Genomic DNA, 21,991 nt, shown 5'->3' on the forward strand with positions numbered 1-21,991 from the left:
ACACTTGTGCCAGCAGCAGCTGTTTCTTGCCGCAAACATAAAAAGGCCATAAGATCCTGTCTAACGCCTTTTCAGCATCCAAGATAGTAGCAGAGGTGGTGTCTATCTTATTTATGAGATGGGTAAGATCAATTGTTCTCCTTGTCTTATCTCTTGCTTGGCGGCCTGAGATGAAACCCACCTGATCAGGGCGAACAAGCTGTGAAAGTTCCCCACCACTAAACTGCGTCGCTAAAATTTTACAGGAGCAGCTTATTATTGAGGAGAGATATGGGGCTGTAACTAGCGCAAACATTAGGATCCTTCACTGATTTATGTATTACAATATGGCCTCTAGAATACGAAGAGACAAAGTATCGCCTTTAAGGATTCCATTAAAAAGTCTGCACAAGTGAGGTAATAGCATATTATAAGAAGTTTAAATCTGTTCTAAGGAGAAACCATGGGGCGCAGGGGCTTTACCGGATTTTTGGAATTTTAACGTATCCTCCAACTCCTCTAAAGAGATTTCGGAGCCAAGCTGAACAACCTTGGATCAGCTTAATTTCAGGAGATGGCACAGAGTTAAAAAGGAATCAATATCCTTCTCTAAAGGGGCAGATGGAACAGAGTTGTACGTCGCATTATAAAGAGTTTGATAAAAAGTCTTGAATTCCTTCACAATCCTCTCAGGATCATGTGTCAGATTCCCCAAGCTGGTTTTAATCGACAAAATATTCTTGGATGAAACTTTGGCTCGCAATTTCCGAGCCAATAATGTATCCATATATAATCTTGCTAATATTGAAGAAAAAGCATATGTGTATAATTACGTATACATGCATTCTACTTAAAATTGGTAGCTGATGTAGGTATTAAATTAATTCCGTATTTAAAATTAATTTAAGGAGAGGTTATATATTGATGCGTTATTTATTTATGAGGTAAAATGTGTATATTTGGGCGATGTATGTTGTTATATGTATTTAATGTGAGGTTTACATTTATACTATGAGGTAGAAGCCACAGTAGGGTAAATAGCACCCAAGATAGAGGTTAGGGTTTGTTATAGACAGGACAGATAGTGGCTCATGAGCACTCAGAACATGCTAGAAGTAGCACGAGTCACCTCAGTTAGGCTCGTGCTTCAGGCGGTAAGGAGGGAGCTTGTGGCTAGTCTAGGAGGGGTATATAAGGAGGAAGCGCCGGCACTAGCTCCAGTCTGCAGTTCCCCTCACCAGTGTTCCCTTCCTAGGACTTATTGGCGCTGTCATTTAGTAGAGTGTGAGCGGCGGCCGGGCGTCTCTGGAGTCGGAGCCCGTGAGAGATAGTCCAGGACCTGAGCAGTGGTCAAAGCAGCCAGTCTGTGGCAGCCTGCGGGGAGACGGAGGCACAGCACAGCACCTGGGTGGACGGAAGCTGTGAGCAGCAAGGACGCCAGCAGCGCCGGCAGAGTCTGGACTGTCAGTTTGAGCACCTGACGTCCGTATACAATCAGCTGTTCTAGTAAATGAAGGGCAGGGAGTGACTGAGCGTCTCTAGCTCCAACAGCCGGAATGAAGGCAGCGGCAGCTGATTTACAGTGAAGGGTCGTCCAGCAGAGCTGTGAGTACACCAAATCATCACACTCCCATTAGTGCTGCCTCAGCTCCTCAGCTAGTAGATCCTAGGACACATCACGCGTTTTGCTGTTAAAGCAGCATGCACGAGGAAATAGATATATAGGAGGACTTAACATTTTCAGTGAGAGAATTCACTTTAGATAAGAGGACGCATGGTTAGAAGTTGGGGGAGTGCAATACTAGAGGAATTCTTTAGAAAGAAAGACATCAGGCAGCGCTAGCAGGCTGACTGATAGTAGTGTAACACCTTGCTGATAAGGAAGGCAGCTGTGGTCTATAAACCTCTTTAAAAAAAAAGGGATCTGCAGTGCAGCAACTGTTTGGGGGAGAGGAAACTATATTACTGTTCCAGGTGGAGAAGATACTTTGCGATAAAACAGGAGACACAAAGTATTGAAAGTATCCAATGTAGCAACTTTTGAGGATTTAGGGGAGTTTTTAGCAAATCTACTAGAACACACAAACCCCTACTACTCTGCCTTCTGCTTTGTAATCTTCCTTATTATACTAATAAGTACAACTCATAGTGAATATTAAAAGTAAAGACTGTATGAGCTTAAACTTTAATAGAAAAGCAGTGGCCTAGAGGATATCCACGGCATCCGAATACTTAATAGAGGAATACAGTCATAGTAAACAAGGATAATCTCTAAACTAATACCTAAGGAGCTACAAGAGTAAAACTATTACAAAGGGACTATAGAAAAGAACAAGCAGATCAACTTCCTTTTATTCGCAATATAGCAAAAAGGCATATTCACATAACTTATGGAAAGGACACTAAGTTACAGAGGACTGTTTTAAAGACAAACTGCGCTATATTTGCAGATTCTACAAATAGAATAGATGGGAAGTAATATTAACTACTATGTTCCTTAAATATTGTATGTATATGCATGTAAAGAAGTGGTTAATGTGAACCTAGAATGTATATGCAATGTTATGTAAACTAATGCATGCCATCTAATATAAAACTAAAGAAAAGGGAGGGACCTGTCGTACTTATGGCGAAGAACTGTATTAAAATCCTCCACCAAAATAACCTCCCTCTTACGGGAAAAGTCGGAATCCGTGGAAAAGTATTGCGGACGACGTCATTTCGCCAGGCGGAAACTTATCTCCGTATTCAATCCCAAAGACTTTTCGCGTATGCGGAAAGTCAATGCAATGTAATAGGCAGAAAAGATTCGCCTATGAAAGCAGGCGAAAAAGTGCAGAATTGGGGTTTTGGGGTGCAAATGTCAGGAAACCAATCAGAACCCTTGGGACAGCCCCCAAAGGATAACTGCGTCAAAAAATTCCCCCCCCCCCCCAAAAAAGGTGAGGGGCACCCCAAAAAATTACTCAGAAAGGGAACAAAAAAGTTCAAACTTGGGGTGCAATTATAAATAGTAGTGAAATTTACTTTTTGGGGGTCTCCAGGTATGGGATGTGTTTTTAGAATTGCAGGACCTTGCAGCATGTGCGGTTTTCACGTTTCTTAAAACTTCACTTTAGGGACTTCAAAATATGCTTGCACCCATTTTCAAGTACTCCAAATTTGACAGGACTACTTATTTTCACCAAAAATAACTGCTTAATGCTATTCTTCACCACTAGTGCAAATACGCTATTTAGAAGCAATTGACAGCACTCAAGTACCCCAAATAGCTTCAGTAAGGCTATTCGGGGACTTCTATATTGATCCCCTATGTTAGTGCATCCTTTGGGGGGTGTCAGGCTGATTTCCCCATTTTTTACAGCACTTTCCGCCTGTTACAGTATTGCCAGGACACGTTTTTGTGCCCATTGGAATTGAATATGGCGACTAGCGGGGGTGCGCCCGAAAACTTTTTGCGTGTGAAACACAGGATGTAGGCAGAAAGTCGGACAGGCGAAACCTTTCAGACTTTTCGCGGCTAATTGAATACGGCCCTATACTGTGAAACCTACCCCTCTTATTTCTATTCACCGTTTCCAGTTCCAACTGTAAATGACTAGCAACTGAACTGTGACCGATCACAGGCATGGAGGACAACAGGATACCTTGATGAACTAAGTTCAGGGTGAGAAGAACCACAAAAGTGCGTTTCCTGAAGAAAGACCATGTCACCCGACACCCAATAAAGAAATAACTTGGTCTGCTTTTGTGGACTATTCAAACCCCTAACATTATAAGTTACAATACGGTTTACCATTTATATAGTAGTAATAGTAACCCAACAAAAGAAAAAAAATTAACCCCAAATTCCATGCTGGCTCCCCCAAAAGTAGAACAAAAGCAGAGCCCGAGAAGAGAAAGAAAAAAAATATATAATAATCATAATAATGTAGACTCAGAGAGGGAAGAGTCTGACATAGTAAGTACCCAGAAGGGAAAAGGCAGGGGAAAAAAATCCACTTGTAGCACAGGAAAGGTCATATTGACCCGGGGGAGGGGATAAGGCACTGGCCTCACACCGACTGGCGGCAACCAAGAGGGAACCTCACTCAATACAGATTGTAAACACACAATTATAATATACAACCAATAACATAGAAATGAATCATAGAAAGTAAGAACTGAGGCCACACTGCTAACTTGACCAATGAAACTTGCATACAATGCATTACAAAAAAAAACATGAGGATACTTATGAAAAAAAGAAAAGCAAAAAACCCAAACCTGCAAAAAAGCAGACATAACATGAATACGATAACCTAATAAAGGAGATAGCAAAATAAAGCAAACCGATAAGGAGAGATAGCAGCTACAACTTAGCATGGGTTAGCAAATAATTGAAATAAATCCAACAAGCATAATAGAGGAGCCAGTCTCAAGGTGGGTCGCGTGGAGATGAAGATTTAGAAGACAACGTTGACCATACATGTTTTGGAGCTCTTGGAAGCAGTGGAGAGCTAGAGGACTGCCTGCAGGCTGGACTTATTTGAGAAGCCTGAGCTGCCACTGTACCAGGAGGAGACAGGTTAAGCTTTGACAACAATCGAAGGACATACTCTCTGGATTTGGCTGACAGTTGTCTTCTGTCTGTTGAAACAATCTGAGACTGGAAAACCCCATCTATACTTAATGTGATTGCCCCGGAGAACCCGAGTACAATCCTGAAGATCAAAGCACCTTTTAAGTGTTGCAGGAGAAAGATCCTGAAACACCGATAGGTGATGCAAATCGAAGACACAATTGCCCTGTTCCCGTGTCGTGGCCAATAGCCTCTCCTTTGTCTTGAAATAAGGGCATCGTAGCACATCGCGTAGGGGAGCAGAAGATACTGATTTCGCAATGCGATGAACCCTGTATAGGAGCAATTGATCCACTGGAATGTCAGGTAGAAGGTGTTGAAAGAAGAGAGTTAGAAAGTGCTCCAATTGGGCTGGTTCAATGGATTCAGCAATATTCTTCCTCCGAGCCCTGTTCTCGATATCCTCCTGTTGATCACGAAGTGAATATCTACAGCAGTCAGAGTGTTTCACCTCCTGCTGGAATTGGATAACAATGTCCATTTTATGTTCCATCTCATCAGTGCGAGCACCAAGCTCTGACACCTTGAGACCGGAGACTGCTTTTTGAATCTCAGAATGGAATGCACTTTTAAGGGATTTCATCTCAGAAAGAATGGAGGCAATGCTATCCCTCATAGACACAGCAGGGGGGGGGGGGGGGTCTGTCTCCTCTTCTGATTCTCAAATATGAGCAGAGAGTGAGGGAGCCACTGGTTTATGAGAGGGAGTCTGCATTTTATTAATAAAGGAGGTCAGCAGGGAGGAGCAGATTTGTGACGTTTAGGCATAATGAAAAATCTGCAAGTCCGGAATTAGGTCATGAAGCAGTGTGAGGCAGTCACTGATATGACATCTCTATGCAGGATATCTGTACAATCAAAGCCTGAGCAGAATCCCTATGAACAGTGATGCTACATCTGCTGCTGCATTAAATTGGTTATAAGGTAGTAGCAGTTAAAACTTGGGTGAAGGTGCAGCCCAGATAGAGAAGACCAGAAGCCCCTAGAGGTGTGTAATGGCCCCTAGGAATCCACTGAATAGCTCCAGGCACTCACAATGTATGTAGAGAAAGTACTCTCACTGCTCGCTGGAAATGCCACGATGGGAAGGTTGCAGATCCACTGGTGGACACAGACAGGTATATATCTGTTCTTATATAGGTAAGGACCCTGCCTCCATTCTCCACGGCAGGCTTGAGACAGGTGTGACCGGCATCACTCGCAATGTCCACGGTGGCTCAGCGGGAACCACGCAGGGCCCGGCTCAAAGCATACACCAGGATGACAGAAGGGCTCCAGAGCTCGGTTCAAGATGTATCTGATTGGAGACAGGTAAGGACCCTGCCTCTGCCCTCCGAGGAAAGCCGGAGACAGGCGCGGCCAGCGTCACTCCAAACAGGCCGCAGCGTCTGGTGGCTCGGCGGAAGTACACGGCACCTGGCTCAAAGTGAGCACCGAGGTTACAGGAGGGCTCCGGTGTCCGGACCGAACCGTAAATCCAGCCCCTGATGCGATGGTGGAAGGAGAATTGCGCCCATAACTGGAGCTTAAGGAAGGCTCAACCAGCTAGTATGACCACCAGACCACGGCCCTATGTTGTTATGTTTTTTAATTATATTAACAAAAATAAGGTTGGAATACTTTTAATCATTTAATTAATGTTATTTAATGTTCATTCTAGGTCCGGAGTCGGACCTAGGGAAAGGGCAGTCTGGCACACATGAAGTGGGCATGTCTTTTAAGATGCGACACCTTTTCATCACTCTTGGGGGCATGTCTGGCACTTATGGACATGTCGGGCTACCCCTTTTGAATAGCTCGGCATCCATTTACCAGCGGTGACCACTGCATCGCTCTTTTTCCCACACGCGGGACACTGCAGCCTGCGGATGGGGACAGCACCCGACAGGCTGTTTTAGCGTGGCACTGCCAAAAAGGGACAGGGCGCATTCTGCACTTTTGAAATTGGGCAGGGCGCGGCGCCCCACTAAAACAGTCTAGCAGGAACGCTAGTTACTAGTATATTAGCAATTTCAAGTCTACAGACTAATGACTCAGAGTGAGTCTTAATGCTTGAAGAGCCAAATGAATGTCCTACGGGACCACCAGAGGAAATCAAGGAGGTTGTTCATGAAAAATCCATGCGAGAAGGTTTGAAGTTGGGATTAAAGTCAGTCTTCCCAGAAGGAAAACGGACAAAACTGATCTCTCCAAGCCACAAAAGTATCAATACCTCCCTGTGAAAACAAGAGTAACCTTGCTAGCCTAAAGTTAGTACTTGAAAAATTTTCACGATCACATAAGATTTCCAAGCCTGATTATACTCTTTGCCCAATACTGGCTTCCTCAGGTTAATCAAACTCAGAACTTCCATGTCTGAAAACCCCTTGACTTTTAAAATCACAGTTCCAGTAGCTATGCCGTAAAAGCCAGCCGAGACCTCACTGATTGACTGAAAAGGCCCTGCCTTAACAGCTCTGGATGCTGAGGAAGATGCCACGGAGAAGCATCAAAACCCCCAGCAGATCTGAGTACCAGGTAATCCTTAGCCAATCTAGAGTCACTAGAATGACCTGTGCTACCTCTCTTATATAGAACTTGATAGCATGGCTACTGTTGATAAAAAGCAAATGAGATGGAAATCCGAAGGAATGACCATTGCAACAACTAAACTTGCTTGTGTATCCCTTGTGCTGGCACAGTATTCCCTTACCTTGAAGTTCAGCCTGGATGCCAATAATGTCTACATCCAGCGGACCCCATCTTTCCATGAACTGTGGGAACACATTTAGATTGAGTAACCTTCCAGATGTGTCTTAAGTTTGCTAAGGCTGTCCACGCCTGGAATAAACACTGCAGTGAATGCATGAACATTATTTTCTGCCCATCATGGCCAGGGCACTCCCGCTACCCATTGATGATTTAAATATGCTACTTTGGTAGCATTTTCTAGCCAGACCTTTGTTTGACCATCCAGGCAAACCTGGGCTGCTTTCAGTATATTGTGCACTCCTCCTGAGTCTAATCTGCTCATCCGTACTGGAGGACCACGCTCCAGAAACCAAGACTGATGTCCTTTGTATTAGGATCCGCTCCCAGACAGCAGACTACCACTGTCTAGTTTGCTGGTCAGCAACCACCAGAGGAGCAACTAACAAACACCAGTCAATAAAGTGATGAACTGGGAGGACAAATGAAGAAGGGACTTGTTCCACTTCCTTAAAATCCTCTATCTGAAAAACCAGAGTGTGTATGAAGTGGCCAAACTGGATCGCTTTGAAAGTAGAAACCATTTTCAACAGCATGCTCATGCAAAAATGCACTGACCCCTTCATTTTCAGCAGTATGTTTACCAGTTTCTGTAATGGTCGTGTAGGAGAAACACCCTCAGTAATCTGGTGTGAAACAGCAAGCCAAGCAAGTCTCCTGAATGAGGACCAGATTAGATTTGGAGTTATTTAAAAATCCAACCATGAGATTCTAGCAGTTTCTTACATGTTCTAACAGAACTTTAGGAGAGATTGCTTTTATTGAAAGGTTGTCTAAATAAAAGGTATAACTTACTCCTTTTGGCCAGAGAAGAGCGGTCATCATTTTGGTAAATACTCTTGGGAGTGGTAGAGATACCAAAAGGAAAAGCCATAAATTAGTAGCGCAAACCCGAGAAGTGACTGATGTCCCTCCCATGATTGGAACATGTAGGTAGGAATCCTTGATGTCCATGAAGTTAACATAATAAATTCCCCCATTTCATACATGGGACTATAGATCCGAGTGATTCCACTTTAAAATGGTCCAAATGAAGATGAACATTGAGAGACTTTAAATTTAGAATGGGCCTGAAATATCTTTCCAGCTTCTGAAACAAGAATAGATTGGCGCGTAAAACTCCAAATCTCTGTAGCTGACTGGTAACGGGACAACAACCCCTGTCGAAAGCAACTTTTTAATTGCTTTCTGTAAAGCCAGATGCTTTCTTGGATCTACTGGTAATTGTGTTGAAAAAAAAAAATTGTTACAAGTGAGACACGCTAGGACCATTATGTAACCCCTGATAACAATTCTCCTCACCAAAGCATCCAAAGTGGATTTTAACCATCTATCCTAGCAAGTATTCTTGAGACCTTAAAAATCTTAGGGTCATATTTTCTGTGAGAACATCAAAGAAAAAAGGGAATGCCAAATTCTGTGATAGATGCGGGTGGAAGCAGGCTTCCCTTGCCCTCAGCATCGTCTGAATCACAGAGGCTGAAAAACCTTTGGCCTTCAAGACGGAAGACTCAATAGTCATGCCGTCAAAGCCAGCAGAGGTAAATCCTGATATAGGCAGGGACCCTGCACTAGCAGATACGGCCATAGAGGCAGTGGAAGTGGACTGTCTATGGATAGACATGGGCAATTCGTATTATCCTGCCGCCTTCCTGCTTGAACTGACGACTCTTGGGAGGAGGGATATTGGAGGAACAGGTATGCCAACCTGAAGTCCCACCTAACCACCAGAGCGTCCACGAAGGCAACTGAGGGGTCCCTTGTTCTGGACTGTACCTGGGGACTTTGTTGTTGTGACACGACTCCATGAGGTCCACGTTTGGTAATCCCCATTTGTCCACCAGAAGTTGAAAGAAATCCGGATGAAGAGCCCATTCTCCGGTGTGTATGTCCTGGCGACCTAGGAAGTCTGCTTCCCAGTTGAGAACACATGGGATGAATATTGCCGGAAGATGGCTTTCTGCCCATAGCAGAATTTCCGTCACTTCCTTCATGGCTGCCAGACTTCGTGTGCCTCCCTGATGGTTGATGTAGGCCACTGCTGTCGCACGGTCAACATGGACAGGCCTGCCTTGTAGGAGGTCCTGCGCCAGTATGAGCGCTCTGTGCACAGCATAAAGCTCCAAGATATTTACTGGTAGGAGACTTTCCTGAACTGTCCATCTTACCTGAAAGGTGTGATGGCCTGTCACTACTCCCCATCCTCGCAGGCTTGCATCTGTGGTGAGGAGTACCCAATCCAGGACCCATAACGGACGACCCATGTGTCATCTCCAGCCACCAAGCGAAGGAGAGCCAAACCTCTGGCGAGATGTGGATCATCTGAGACTTTATCTGATGATACGGACCATCTCAATGAGCCAGAATCCAATTCTGCAGGGACCTGGAGTGGAACCGGGCATAAGCCATCATGTCAAATGTGGATACAATGGAGCCCAGCACCTGCATTGCCAAGTGTACTGACACTCTCCAGAGAAGTCATTAAGTCATTCAGCTCTGGTCCAAATAGTTCCTTCCCCACAAAAGGCAAAGATTCAAGAGCCTTCTTGGACCCTGCATCCGCCTTCCAGGTTTTTAGCCAAAGGGATCTTCGAACAGCAACCGAAGTTGCTGAGACCCTAGAAGCTAACATACCTGCGTCAATGACTGCTTCCCCCATACACACAGCTGCTTCTCACATCTGACAGAGAAAAGACTGCTGTTCTCTGGTAGCATCAGGCATAGTACCTTCCAGAGATGTTGTCCATTCTTCCATAGCTTTAGCTACCCAGGATACAGCCATAGCTGGTCTGGTAATCGCTTCAGAGAATGAAAACATTGATATCAAATGATTGTCAAGTTTTCTATCTGTAACCTCTTTTAATGATGATGCTGCAGGAATGGGTAACGTAGCACCCCTAATCAACCTGGTCACATGAGCATCTATTCGTTGGGGGAACTTCCCATTTGTTACACTCACCAAGTGCAAATGGATACTCATTGCCTCAAACATGAGATCCATCAGTTGCTCAGACTGAGGGAAATAATCCTTAGCCACCTTTTGATGCCTAAAGACAGGAGCCTCCTCTACCTCTATACTGAGAACAGATCTAAACGCTCTCACCAGAGAGGGGACATCCACAAGGGACTGATTGTCTTCTTCTACCGAGTAAGACCCAGAACTCTTAGAGTATCAGAGTCTGATGAGAAGGCCGAGCCCTCGTGAGGCAACAACTGATGGGAGCCTCTTATACCCCTACTTTGCCACCACCTATCTGCCTGCTGAGGAGCTATAGATGGCAGCTTACTCTGTCTAGAGTGAGCAGTAGAATTAACCCAACAGGAATCCATGAGGGCATACATATAGAAGGATGCAAAAGATGTGAACACCCCATAGCATGAAGCAATACTGCAGCAGGAGCCCGCGCTTCTGAGACTTTGTCCACTAAGTGTGAAAAAACCACCAAGGTGGCTCTAGCGCTGGTGTAGATGTACCGGATAGAACAGGTAGCTGTTTACAACAGTTACTACACCCTGGTTAACATCCTGCTCAGACAGGCCTGCTCTTACTGGCGGTTCATCCTTCTGACCCTTACCTTTAGACATGACAAGTGTATAAATGGTATAAGGTGTACAGTACGAGGTAAGTCTATAAGATAACGAGACTGTGATTCCACCTAGTAAACAAAGCAGTCAGAACCGGTTCTAACTGCATACGTAGTAACCTTGAACTTGTCTGAACCTGCATGACAAGCAGCAACACTATGACGTTCAGTTGATTGTGAGTCGCCATTTAATTTGGTTGCGTTTTCTGTTAGAGTGCTGAAAAAATGCTAAGTTTAAAAGTTGAACAACGTGTCAATTTTAAATTTTTTGTAAAATTGCACAATTTGACGCAGATCCAAACCTGTTTCATAAAGTAATCACTTGTGATGAGACCTGGATCTTCCAGTACAATGCACTGGAAAACACAGTCATCACCAAGAATGAAAAAAATCTTGTCAAAGCAAGTCATAATTCAAAGCAACGCTCACTGTTTTTTTTCGGTATCAAGGGTGTAATTTTGCAATAATGGGATCCAGAAGGCACAACCATTAACCAGCATTATTATAAGGAAGTTTTGACAAAGCGTGTCCAAAGGGTTCAGCACAGTGTCCCCACATTTTAACCTTAAAATAGAGAGAGATTTTCCTTTCCATCTCTCACCCTCAGAGAGGTGCGAGTGGAAAGTAGCCAATTCAGTCTGACTGATCAGTGTGAGTCGCTAATTGGATTGCAAAATTAATTCGCTATGTGAATTCGAAGTGAAAATCGCAACTTGCATCTCGCACCTATAAGGATTGACCCCTTAGTGAGGACACGTCACACGAGACCTTCACCCGCAGCTACATCTGATGCGTCTCCTACACCGGGTGACAGGACTGCCATGAACATTTCCCCGTGAGGAATCGCTTACCTGTCATCTCCGTGCCTGACTGCAGTACGGACCTCAGCCGAAGCCGCCAGCTAAGCCACGCTGAGGCCCACCGAAAAACTCAGGGCATGTAGCTACACTGGTGTTTCGGGGTCGGCGGAGGTAGGAGTCACAGTACCTGCGTCATTCACGGCGCCTGGTACTGCTAAGTTCAAAAACTAAGGTAAATCATAAAAGACAAAAGCCTGGGACTGCCTAGGCAGTTCCGCTGTATAACAGGTGTGTGTCTTGTCACGCACCAAACAAAAAAACTGAATGCCTGAGTGCGGGGTATATAGGGAAGAGGACCAGTGCATGCTGGTAGCTTCAAAGCTGTAAGCTGTTTGGTGCAATGGATCATTCCAACTACATACCCAAGGTAGATCCTGTGGACCCTGAAGAAAACATACTTACGTGAAGCCCCGCTCCTGTGCCCGTCACCCTCCGACAGCTCCTCGCTCTGCACTGAAAGACACGTCATGACGTCTCTCTCAACACCCACTGAGGGAACTTGGCGTTCCCGCTAAGCTGTTTTAGCGGGGCCCTGCCCTCCTTCTGGAGAGCAAAAAGCGCCCTGCCCTCACCGCGCAGCACCCCGCTAAGACTTCACCCGCAGGTCGCGGGGCGTCCCGCGGGTGGGGAAATATGGGGGGGAATGTGGGGTGACCGATGAAAGACGCTGGGCGCATGCGCCTGGCATCTATTCTACCTGTCAGCAGCGCTTGGGGGTTGCCCGGCTTGTCTGTACGTTCCGGGCACGCCCCCAAGAGTGACGAAAAGGTGACTCGTCTTATAGACATGCCCACTTTTCAATAACCATTGCCCCTTTTCTGGTGCACGCACGGGCAGTGCCCTCTCTAGCTCGGCGCCCTGCCTGCTGCCGGAGCTAGAGTGAACACTAGGAACTGAAGCTCTGGAGTGAGCTCCGTCCTCGGCTGCAGGGATGGAGCCGCCGGGCGCCCCGTGGTAACACAATCTCAGCGGGTGCTCGGCTTATACCGGGACACTTCGAGCAATATATATTTGGATACCAGTGGCAACCTTGTTTGAGCACAGCAGCTCCAAATACAAATAGTCCAAATTACGGTGCACTCACCAGACTTGTAAAGCAGAATTGGGGACCTTTATTCACAATGTAGCCAGTACCATAGTGGAGTCACCAGTCACTGCAGCAGCACTGCAAGAGTCTGTCACCGCAGTGATGCTATAGAGCAGTGTTGGCTAACCTTGACACTCCAGCTGTTATGGAAATACATAACCCAGCATGCACTGCTACAGTTTTGCTATTAGGGCATGTTAAAACTGTGGCAGGGCATGCTGGGATATATAGTTCCACAACAGCTGGAGTGTCAAGGTTAGCCAACACTGCTATAGAGACTAGATGGGGGAGGGCTCTACCAAGCCAGCATCTGGTACAAGTCGGTGTGTCCACATTTGCTGGCACAGTTTTGTTAAAAAACAGTGGTACTGTACTGGCCAAAATCGTGGGGCCCTCAGCAGCTGCCCAGTGTGCCTATACATGGCCCTGAGTGTATGCTTCTTCCCTGCATATGAGCTGGGGAAGATGGGAGTGGGATGGGCTATGTGTGCACCTGATTGAGGGAGAGGATTGTGGGTTGTGGCTGTTCTGTGAGATTTTAGTAGATTGTTTTGGTGACTGTTCTCTGGGAGTGTGCGTTGTGCCTGTAGTGTGCTTTACATTTAGAAAATTGAGATAAGGAGTGTGCAGAGGAGTGTGCAGAGCCGGCTCTGTGTGCGAGAGGGTTCTGTGGCAGAGGAGTGTGTGGGCGCCGCGCCTGCTCTGTGGCAGAGGGGTGTGTGGGCGCCGCGCCTGCTCTGTATCAGAGGGGTGTGTGGGCGCCGCGCCTGCTCAGTCATATGTAGTGGGTAGTAGTATTGGCACTTACTGCGATACTGATTAGTTTATCTACAATGTAAAAAGACTTTGTTATAGTTACCTTATGGTCACGTCTCACAGATTGCAGTTCTCATATAAAAACCTGGGGGGATTGGAGAATCCTGTTATATTATCATCCAGTATGTCACATACAATAAGGTATTCCGCACTTGAATATTATAAGCAAATGATTATTCAGCACCACCACTATATGATCTATATTATTACACCTTTGTGTGCACAGCAGGGCGGGTAGAAGAACTGGTATAGTGGGGGTTGGGTAATGGGGCTGCTAAAGTCAGGGCAGGCAGAAGGGCTGGGATAGTGGGTGGGTGGGTAAAGGGGCTGCTATAGTGGGGGAAGGGTAGAGGGGCTTGTAGAGGGACTGGGATATTGGGGGCAGGTAATGGAGCTGGGATGGGGGGGCTGGGATTGTGGACGGGGGCTGGGATTTTGGTGGGCAGGTAGTGGGGTGGGATTTTGGGGGCGGGCAGGTAGTGGAGCTGGGAATGTGGGGGTGGGCAGGTAGTGGAGCTGGGATTGTGGGGGGGCAGGTAGTGTTGCTAGGGTTGTGGGTTGGGCAGGTAGTGGAGCTGGGAATGTGGGGGTGGGCAGGTAGTGTTGCTAGGGTTGTGGGGTGGGCAGGTAGTGGGGCCGGGATTGTGGGGGGGCAGGTAGTGTTGCTAGGGTTGTGGGGTGGGCAGGTAGTGGGGCCGGGATTGTGGGGGGGCAGGTAGTGTTGTTAGGGTTGTGGGGTGGGGCAGGTAGTGAGTTTCTGGGAGGTTGTGTCACAGGCTGCTCATGGTTACTAGAAGGCGGTGGGGGCCACACTAGGGGCGGGACACCGTAAAGGGAAAATGCAATTAAAAACGCCATTTTCAGGGATTTACCGCATTTTCCATATGCGCTATTGGGTGGTTGCAGTGGCTCGGATGCAGAGGTTACCCTATAAAAGCCTATGGGCTTTTACCGCTTCGCCCTGGTATGAGGGATCCACTGGGTTCCCTCCCAGCATGCCCCTCGGCCGTCGCGTCACACTGCACAGATGGACTCCCGGGTCGTAAAGCCGGAAGTCCAGGCCGCAGTGCTGATCGCGAAGGATAGCTCTTATCGGATGAGCTGTCCTTTGTGATACTGATCCATATGTTAGTGCATATGCGATCAGTACGGATACGATATCTTGCAGTATGTACAGCATTATGTTAGTGCATCCCGTCCAAGGTGAGGGGTCACAGACTAAAGGTGCGTACAGACGCAATTTTATGGACGACTGAACGATACTGTTCAGTCATCCAAAAACATCATCCAGTTTCAGGTCCAAAACGATTAACGATAACTACCAATGCGCGCTCCCGTTTGTAGTTGTCGTTCATCGCCCAAACCTCCCGTCCTATCTGACTATATTGTTAGGTTGAACATGTTCGGGGATGAGGGAGGGAGCCCGGTACTGAACGAAATCGCTCATGATTTTGCTCAGTGTTTGTGCTCAGTGTCGTTAACGACACTGAGCACACCATTGCTGGGGACACATGGAACGATGTCGCTCATGGAGCGAATCGTCCCATATGTATGCACCTTAAAATGTGCGTACACACTGGGCGATTAGGAAAGACTGCACGATTATGACATCGGAATTGTTCAGTCGTTCCAGATCCCCAGTAGTGCCTACACTGAATGATAAGTCGTTCAGTGTAGGCACCCTGCTTCATTCCTGAACATTATTATCATCTTTATTTATATGGCGCCACGAGGGTTCTGCAGCGCCTTACACAGTACAGAAACAAATGAGCACACAAGACAACAGTTATTAACAGTACAGACAATGCAGGACAAGTACATGATTTATAAACAATGCTGCATAACACCCAAATAAGCAGCAGGGTGTCAGTAACCAAGTTTTAGGTGCCATTGTAAATGAAAGTAAAAGTAAGGCAAGAAGAAGCACGAGAGGGAAGAGGGCCCTGCTCGCAAGAGCTTACATTCTAAGGGGAGGGTCAGACAAACAGGGGTGACACAGATGGGCTAGATAGTGAGGAAGGAGCATAGAGTAGTGGGTTAGGATGAGCGCTGGAAAGCATTGAGGAAGAAATGGGTCTTGAGAGCCCATTTGAAGATTAAGAGCCAGGAAGCCAAGTGATGGAGGAATTTAGAACGAAGACCAGGGAGACAAAAAGAGGCAGCTACTCAAAGAAGTTGGAAGAGGCAAATGTCATGAGTGTAGAATGAAAAGAATGAGATGGAGGGTTCAGATGAACATGTCCAATCTGTCGTTATGGACAGACTGGCCTGCATGTTCAGGCGATAGACAAAGTCGGGATCGTCCTGCGGGAGCGCGCATCGCTGGTCGTTTCCGGCATTATAGTGAACGATTACTGAGCGTTTCCATGATTACGAAGTTGTAATCGTGCAACCTCTCAATAAAATCGCCCAGTGTGTACGCACCATAAGGAATAATTGGGGATAGTGATGCGGTTATGTTAGTTTATCACAGAGAGATTCCCGCACAGATAATGGGATGATGCTGTGGTGAGAGCTATATACATATATGTATTATAATGGGATGATGCGGTGGTGAGAGCTATATACATATATGGAGTATAATGGGATGATGCTGTGGTGAGAGCTATATACACATATGGAGTATAATGGGATGATGCTGTGGTGAGAGCTATATACATCTATGTACTATAATGGGATGATGCTGTGGTGAGAGCTATATACACATATGGAGTATAATGGGATGATGCTGTGGTGAGAGCTATATACACATATGGAGTATAATGGGATGATGCTGTGGTGAGAGCTATATACATCTATGGAGTATAATGGGATGATGCTGTGGTGAGAGCTATATACATATATGGAGTATAATGGGATGATGCGGTGGTGAGAGCTATATACATATATGTAGTATAATGGGATGATGCTGTGGTGAGAGCTATATACATATATGTAGTATAATGGGATGATGCTGTGGTGAGAGCTATATACATATATGTAGTATAATGGGATGATGCGGTGGTGAGAGCTATATACATCTATGTAGTATAATGGGATGATGCTGTGGTGAGAGCTATATACACATATGGAGTATAATGGGATGATGCTGTGGTGAGAGCTATATACATCTATGTACTATAATGGGATGATGCTGTGGTGAGAGCTATATACATATATGGAGTATAATGGGATGATGCGGTGGTGAGAGCTATATACATATATGTAGTATAATGGGATGATGCAGTGGTGAGAGCTATATACATATATGTAGTATAATGGGATGATGCTGTGGTGAGAGCTATATACATATATGTAGTATAATGGGATGATGCGGTGGTGAGAGCTATATACATATATGTACTATAATGGGATGATGCGGTGGTGAGAGCTATATACATCTATGTAGTATAATGGGATGATGCAGTGGTGAGAGCTATATACATATAGGTAGTGTATATATACACACATGCTGAGGCAGAGAGTGATTACACAGCTGCCGCCCTCCTCTCAGTCACCCCCCCCATGTGTTCTGCCGTCTTTGCCCGCATACCCCGTATTGCCCCCAGCATCAGGCACTCACCTCACTCCCTGCCGCTGCCGGACACTCACTCACCGTGGCTTCTCCTTCCTTCTCCCGCCGGGACAGTCAGGGGGAGCACGCGGGGGAGGAGGAGACTGGGCGGGTACACGGGGAGGAGACTGGGCGGGTACACGGGGGGAGGAAACTGGGCGGGTAAACGGGGGGAGGCGGGGAGGAGACTGGGCGGGTACACGGGGAAGGCGGGGAGGAGACTGGGCGGGTACACGGAGGAGGCGGGGAGGAGCTGCAGATGAGAAGTGAAGAGACTGGGAGGGGACACAGGGGAGCGGGCGGGAAACACGAAGACTATGGAGGAGACTGGGCGTGGTCATAAAGGATGGGGAGGAGACTGGCAGTGCACACGTGGATGCTCTGTTGTCTGGTGTCCTGGAGCTCAGAGCTGGGCTCTCGCGGCCCTGGGGCTTCGCCTGACGTCACCCAGGTCATGTGACTGTATAGTAGCGGCCCCTCTTACCCCTGCACGCACACATGCGTCTCCCTCACAGCTCCCTGCACCCCTCTCTAGAGCCCCCACCACGTGTCCGCGTCTTCCAGTCCTGCCCTCTTCTACCATTCCCGGACTTTTCCTCGCTACTCCGCCGCCATCACTGTTGTATAGTCATATGACCTAGTGACGTCAGGGGAAGCCCCGGGGCCGCAAAAGCGATGAAAACGGAGGGTCCACGCCTTCTCTCCGCAGTGTCCACGCCTTCTCTCCGCCCCCTCCGCAGTGTCCACGCCTTCTCACCGCCCTCTCTGCAGGGTCCACGCCTTCTCTCCTCCCCCTCTGCTGTATTCCCGCCCAGTCTCCTCCCCCATCACTATGCATCCGCCTCACCCAGTCTTCTTCCCATTACTCATGATTACGTCGAGTATGCTCCGCGTACCTTACCCGCCCAGTCTCCTCCCCCTCCGCTGTGTCCCCGCCCAGTCTCCTCCCCCCTGTTGCTCCCCCGGACTGTCCCTATGGCGAGGGCTCGGATGAGTGTGTGGTGAGCGCTGTGTGGCCCTATCCTGTGTGTGCGGGGCCCCTGATGCTCAGCAGAGGGAAGAACACATGCGGGGTGGGTGACTGTGCGGATTGGGCCAGGCAGTCTGATCCCCCTCCCGGGCTGAGTTACTACTGCTCCGATCGGGCAGCGTTCAGAGCTGCTCATTGCAGGGCCAGGGGGAATAATAACCGGCAGTACAGCTGGGCAGTGCTGAAAGCTAAGCTGCGCTGTCTGTACACAACCATGAGAGATGACCCTGCCGGCAGCCAGAGCCTTGCTCCTCTCATCCTCTGTGGCTGGCCCCTGCTACCAGGCTCAGAGTGGGCTGTGTGTATCAGCTCAGCCCTCCTCTGCCTTCTGCTGCTCATAAGTGTGTGGCTCTGCCTCACTGTTGCCAACTCTGAAATGAGAAACAAGCAACTCTTGAGTGAAAAACAAGCCCAACCCAATCTGATAAAGCCCAAAACATAAGCCCAACGTAATATGGTGGTACACAGGTGTGGGGGTAATTTAATGAAAACCAGAAAGTTATTGTTCATTTTATTAAAATACGTATAAATATTTGCAAAATACGGCTTTTCCCTGCTCTACGAATAAACTCCACTGTGCGAAGTAAAGCGCAGGGCACTCGGGGCCTGATTCGGCATAGAATGGAATTGTAAGCCGCACACAAGCAGCTTTGTCATTCTGTCCTTCCTAAAATGCAAATGCAGCAGAAGGTGCCTGAAATCTCCTTGCCTCATCTGTGATCTCAGGCTTCCAGCAAGGTTGCAGCGTGGGATCACCATTGCAACCATCGATCGCGATGGTTGCACCTTTGGTCAGGACGCGGTAGCTGAAGCTGGCCGTGTTCTGTCATCCTGCAAGGCCAGGAAGTCTGCGTACATGGATGCATATCTTAGCCTTGCCACTCCCGGAAAAAGGGGGCAACATGCCCCCGTTTCCAGGAACGCAGGCCGTCTCCGCCCCGCAAACTCCTCTACCTGTCAATCAGGAAAATGCATACAGGTGCATGTGTGATATAGCAGGACCCGTTCTGCACATGCACAGAATGGGTCCTGCGCAGATTCCCAATAACTAGTGTGCACTGGTGAATCAGTCCCTCTGTGCGCGGTAATGTACAGGACAAAAGAGTCATTTACACAAACACGTCACAACAAAATAACTGACATATGGGAAAATGTAACTTCTACTCATCGTTTAAACGAGTCATTCTAGTTAACCAAATCTATATAACTATATATACAGAGAGATATACATACATAGTCCACACATACAGACAGCTAAACATAAATGGATTGGTGAAAGATCTATATAACATTTGCTCACCTTAGTAGTGGGACCTGGCTATCAAGCCCAAAAACAAGCAACAAGCAGCCATCCAAAAAAATAAGCAACTGGGGAAAAAAACAAGCCCAATTCTGCTTGTTATAAGCGGACTTGGCAACTATGCTCTGCCTGTGCTGCGTCTGCCAGCTCCCTGCTCTTCACAGGAAGAAACAAGAAATCCAGGTGCTGTGTACTGTGGGTAATATGGGGGAGGAGGGCCTGTGTAGTGTGTACTATAATGCAATGTAATATGGGGGTGCTGTGTACTGTGGGTAATATGGGGGAGGAGGGCCTGTGTAGTGTGTACTATAATGCAATGTAATATGGGGGTACTGTGGGTAATATGGGGGAGGAGGGCCTGTGTACTATAATGCAATGTAATATGGGGGTGCTATGTACTGTGGGTAATATGGGGGAGGAGGGCCTGTGTACTATAATGCAATGTAATATGGGAGTGCTGTGTACTGTGGTTAATATGGGGGAGGGGGGCCTGTGTGTAATGCAGTGTAATATGGGGGTGCTATGTATTGTGGGTAATATGGGGGAGGGGGGCCTGTGTGTAATGCAATGTAATATGGGGGTGCTGTGTACTGTGGGTAATATGGGGGAGGGGGGCCTGTGTGTAATGCAGTGTAATATGGGGGTGTTGTGTGTACTGGGGGTAATATGGGGGAAGGGGCCTGTGTCTAATGCAATCTAATCTGGGAGTGCTGTGTGTACTGGGGGTAATATGGGGGAGGGGGGCCTGTGTATTATACAGTATAATATGGTGGTGTTGTGTGTACTGGTGGTAATATGAGGGAGGGGGGCTTGTATATAATGCAATCTAATATGGGGGTGTTGTGTGTACTGGTGGTAATATGAGGAAGGGGGGCTTGCATGCAATGTGATATTTGTGCCGTGTGTACTTGGGGTAACATGGAGGAAGGGGGCCTGTGTATAATGCAATGCGTACTAAGGGGCGCCCAGGAGTTTAGTGGGCATAAAATGAACACAACTGCTAGGAAATAAAGGTCTAATTCATATGCGGACACGTTACCAGGGACTGCACATGCGCCAACAGCGTTAGTGGGAGGTAACAGGGGTGGCGAGTAAAACGCAGGCATGTCATGAGTATTTTGGGGACGTGTCTCAGACTGTGAATTCGTGCGCAGTTGTAAAGACCCCGGAATCTAGTGCTGACAGCCTTTCTGAGTGACTATGGGGCCGCTCAGATGTTCAATGTGCGTCCATTGCTGTGTTTCTGTACGCAAGTGGCTGATTAGAGACCCTGTCGGTAGGCAAATCTATAAATAATTATATTTATATCAAAGACAAGAGGAAATATGAGGCGCAGATAGTGTAGTACGTTAGAAGCACACGTGAGGCGCAGATAGTTTAGTATGTTAGGAGCACACGTGAGGCGCAGATAGTGTAGTATGTTAGAAGCACACGTGAGGCGCAGATAGTGTAGTATGTTAGAAGCACACGTGAGGCGCAGATAGTGTAGTATGTTAGAAGCACACGTGAGGCGCAGATAGTGTAGTATGTTAGAAGCACACGTGAGGCGCAGATAGTGTAGTATGTTAGAAGCACACGTGAGGCACAGATAGTGTAGTATGTTAGAAGCACACGTACATCAGAAAAGTTCAAAACTGGCATATCAGGGGCAAACAAGCCTGTTGAAAGAAAGTTCCGTAGCTTCGTTTTTAAACCACGAACCAGCTTCCGATATCCTCTGGACGCACTTTCTACTAACAGGCTTCCTTGCCCCTGATATGCCAGCTTTTAACTTTTCTAGGATATGGCTTGTGCAATTTTCAATGGTGAAACCAATGGTGGAGTATAAAGAGGCACCAAGGATGGCTGCAGCGTCTGTAGATACTGACAGTGGGCGTCTCATTCCTTGTATATTAGGAGGCACGGATGTGTACCAGGGAAGGGCTGTGTAGTGGCATTAGCATAAAGTCTCAGACGCAACTGTAGCAAATGACGCAAGGAAGCTCGCGGCTGCCTCCCACTCAGAATCAGGTACTATGCGTTATGAGTATACCGCCTCCTGTACAGACCCCACCCCCTCCACAGACCCCGCCCCCTTTAGGGCTGCTTCTAGAAATTTCCGGGGCTGGTTTTCCATCCCAATCCGCCCCTGGGTGACTGTGTGGAGGGCGGATTGCAAGAGAAGGCTTTGTGCAAATGTAGATGCGGGGCCGGACATAGCAGAGACTCATGGGACTTGTAGTCGATTGATGTATAGAGACCAGCTGTGTCCGGACCACTCTGATAGGTTGAACCGTGTATTTGTGGGCTAGGATCTTTAATGGAACTATTCTGATTGTGGACCTTGAAAAAGACCCCGGGTAAGGGGTTGAAACGCGTTGGTATTATTTTGGGACCCCCAAGTATACGTTACTCCAGGGAACGTGTGACGGAC

General features: G+C 47.2%; 1 protein-coding gene and 1 pseudogene across 2 annotated transcripts in view; one reads left to right on the forward strand and one right to left on the reverse strand.

Annotated features, from left to right (window-relative positions):
* The window catches only part of LOC148522632 (uncharacterized), a 184,510-nt pseudogene extending 166,627 nt beyond the window's left edge, over positions 1 to 17,883 (reverse strand). Inside the window, exons 1-2 of the transcript XR_015878524.1 lie at positions 17,258 to 17,883; positions 13,739 to 13,780 (exon numbers count right to left, since the gene is read on the reverse strand). The product of XR_015878524.1 is annotated as an uncharacterized LOC148522632 (transcript). The remainder of the gene's footprint in view (positions 1 to 13,738; positions 13,781 to 17,257) is intronic.
* The window catches only part of LOC148522633 (uncharacterized), a 180,404-nt gene that overhangs the window by 123,735 nt on the left and 34,678 nt on the right, over positions 1 to 21,991 (forward strand). The window lies entirely within an intron of this gene.

Source organism: Taudactylus pleione, unplaced genomic scaffold (assembly GCF_031769625.1).
Source record: "Taudactylus pleione unplaced genomic scaffold, aTauple2 ptg000145l, whole genome shotgun sequence".
Classification (NCBI taxonomy): domain Eukaryota; kingdom Metazoa; phylum Chordata; class Amphibia; order Anura; family Myobatrachidae; genus Taudactylus; species Taudactylus pleione.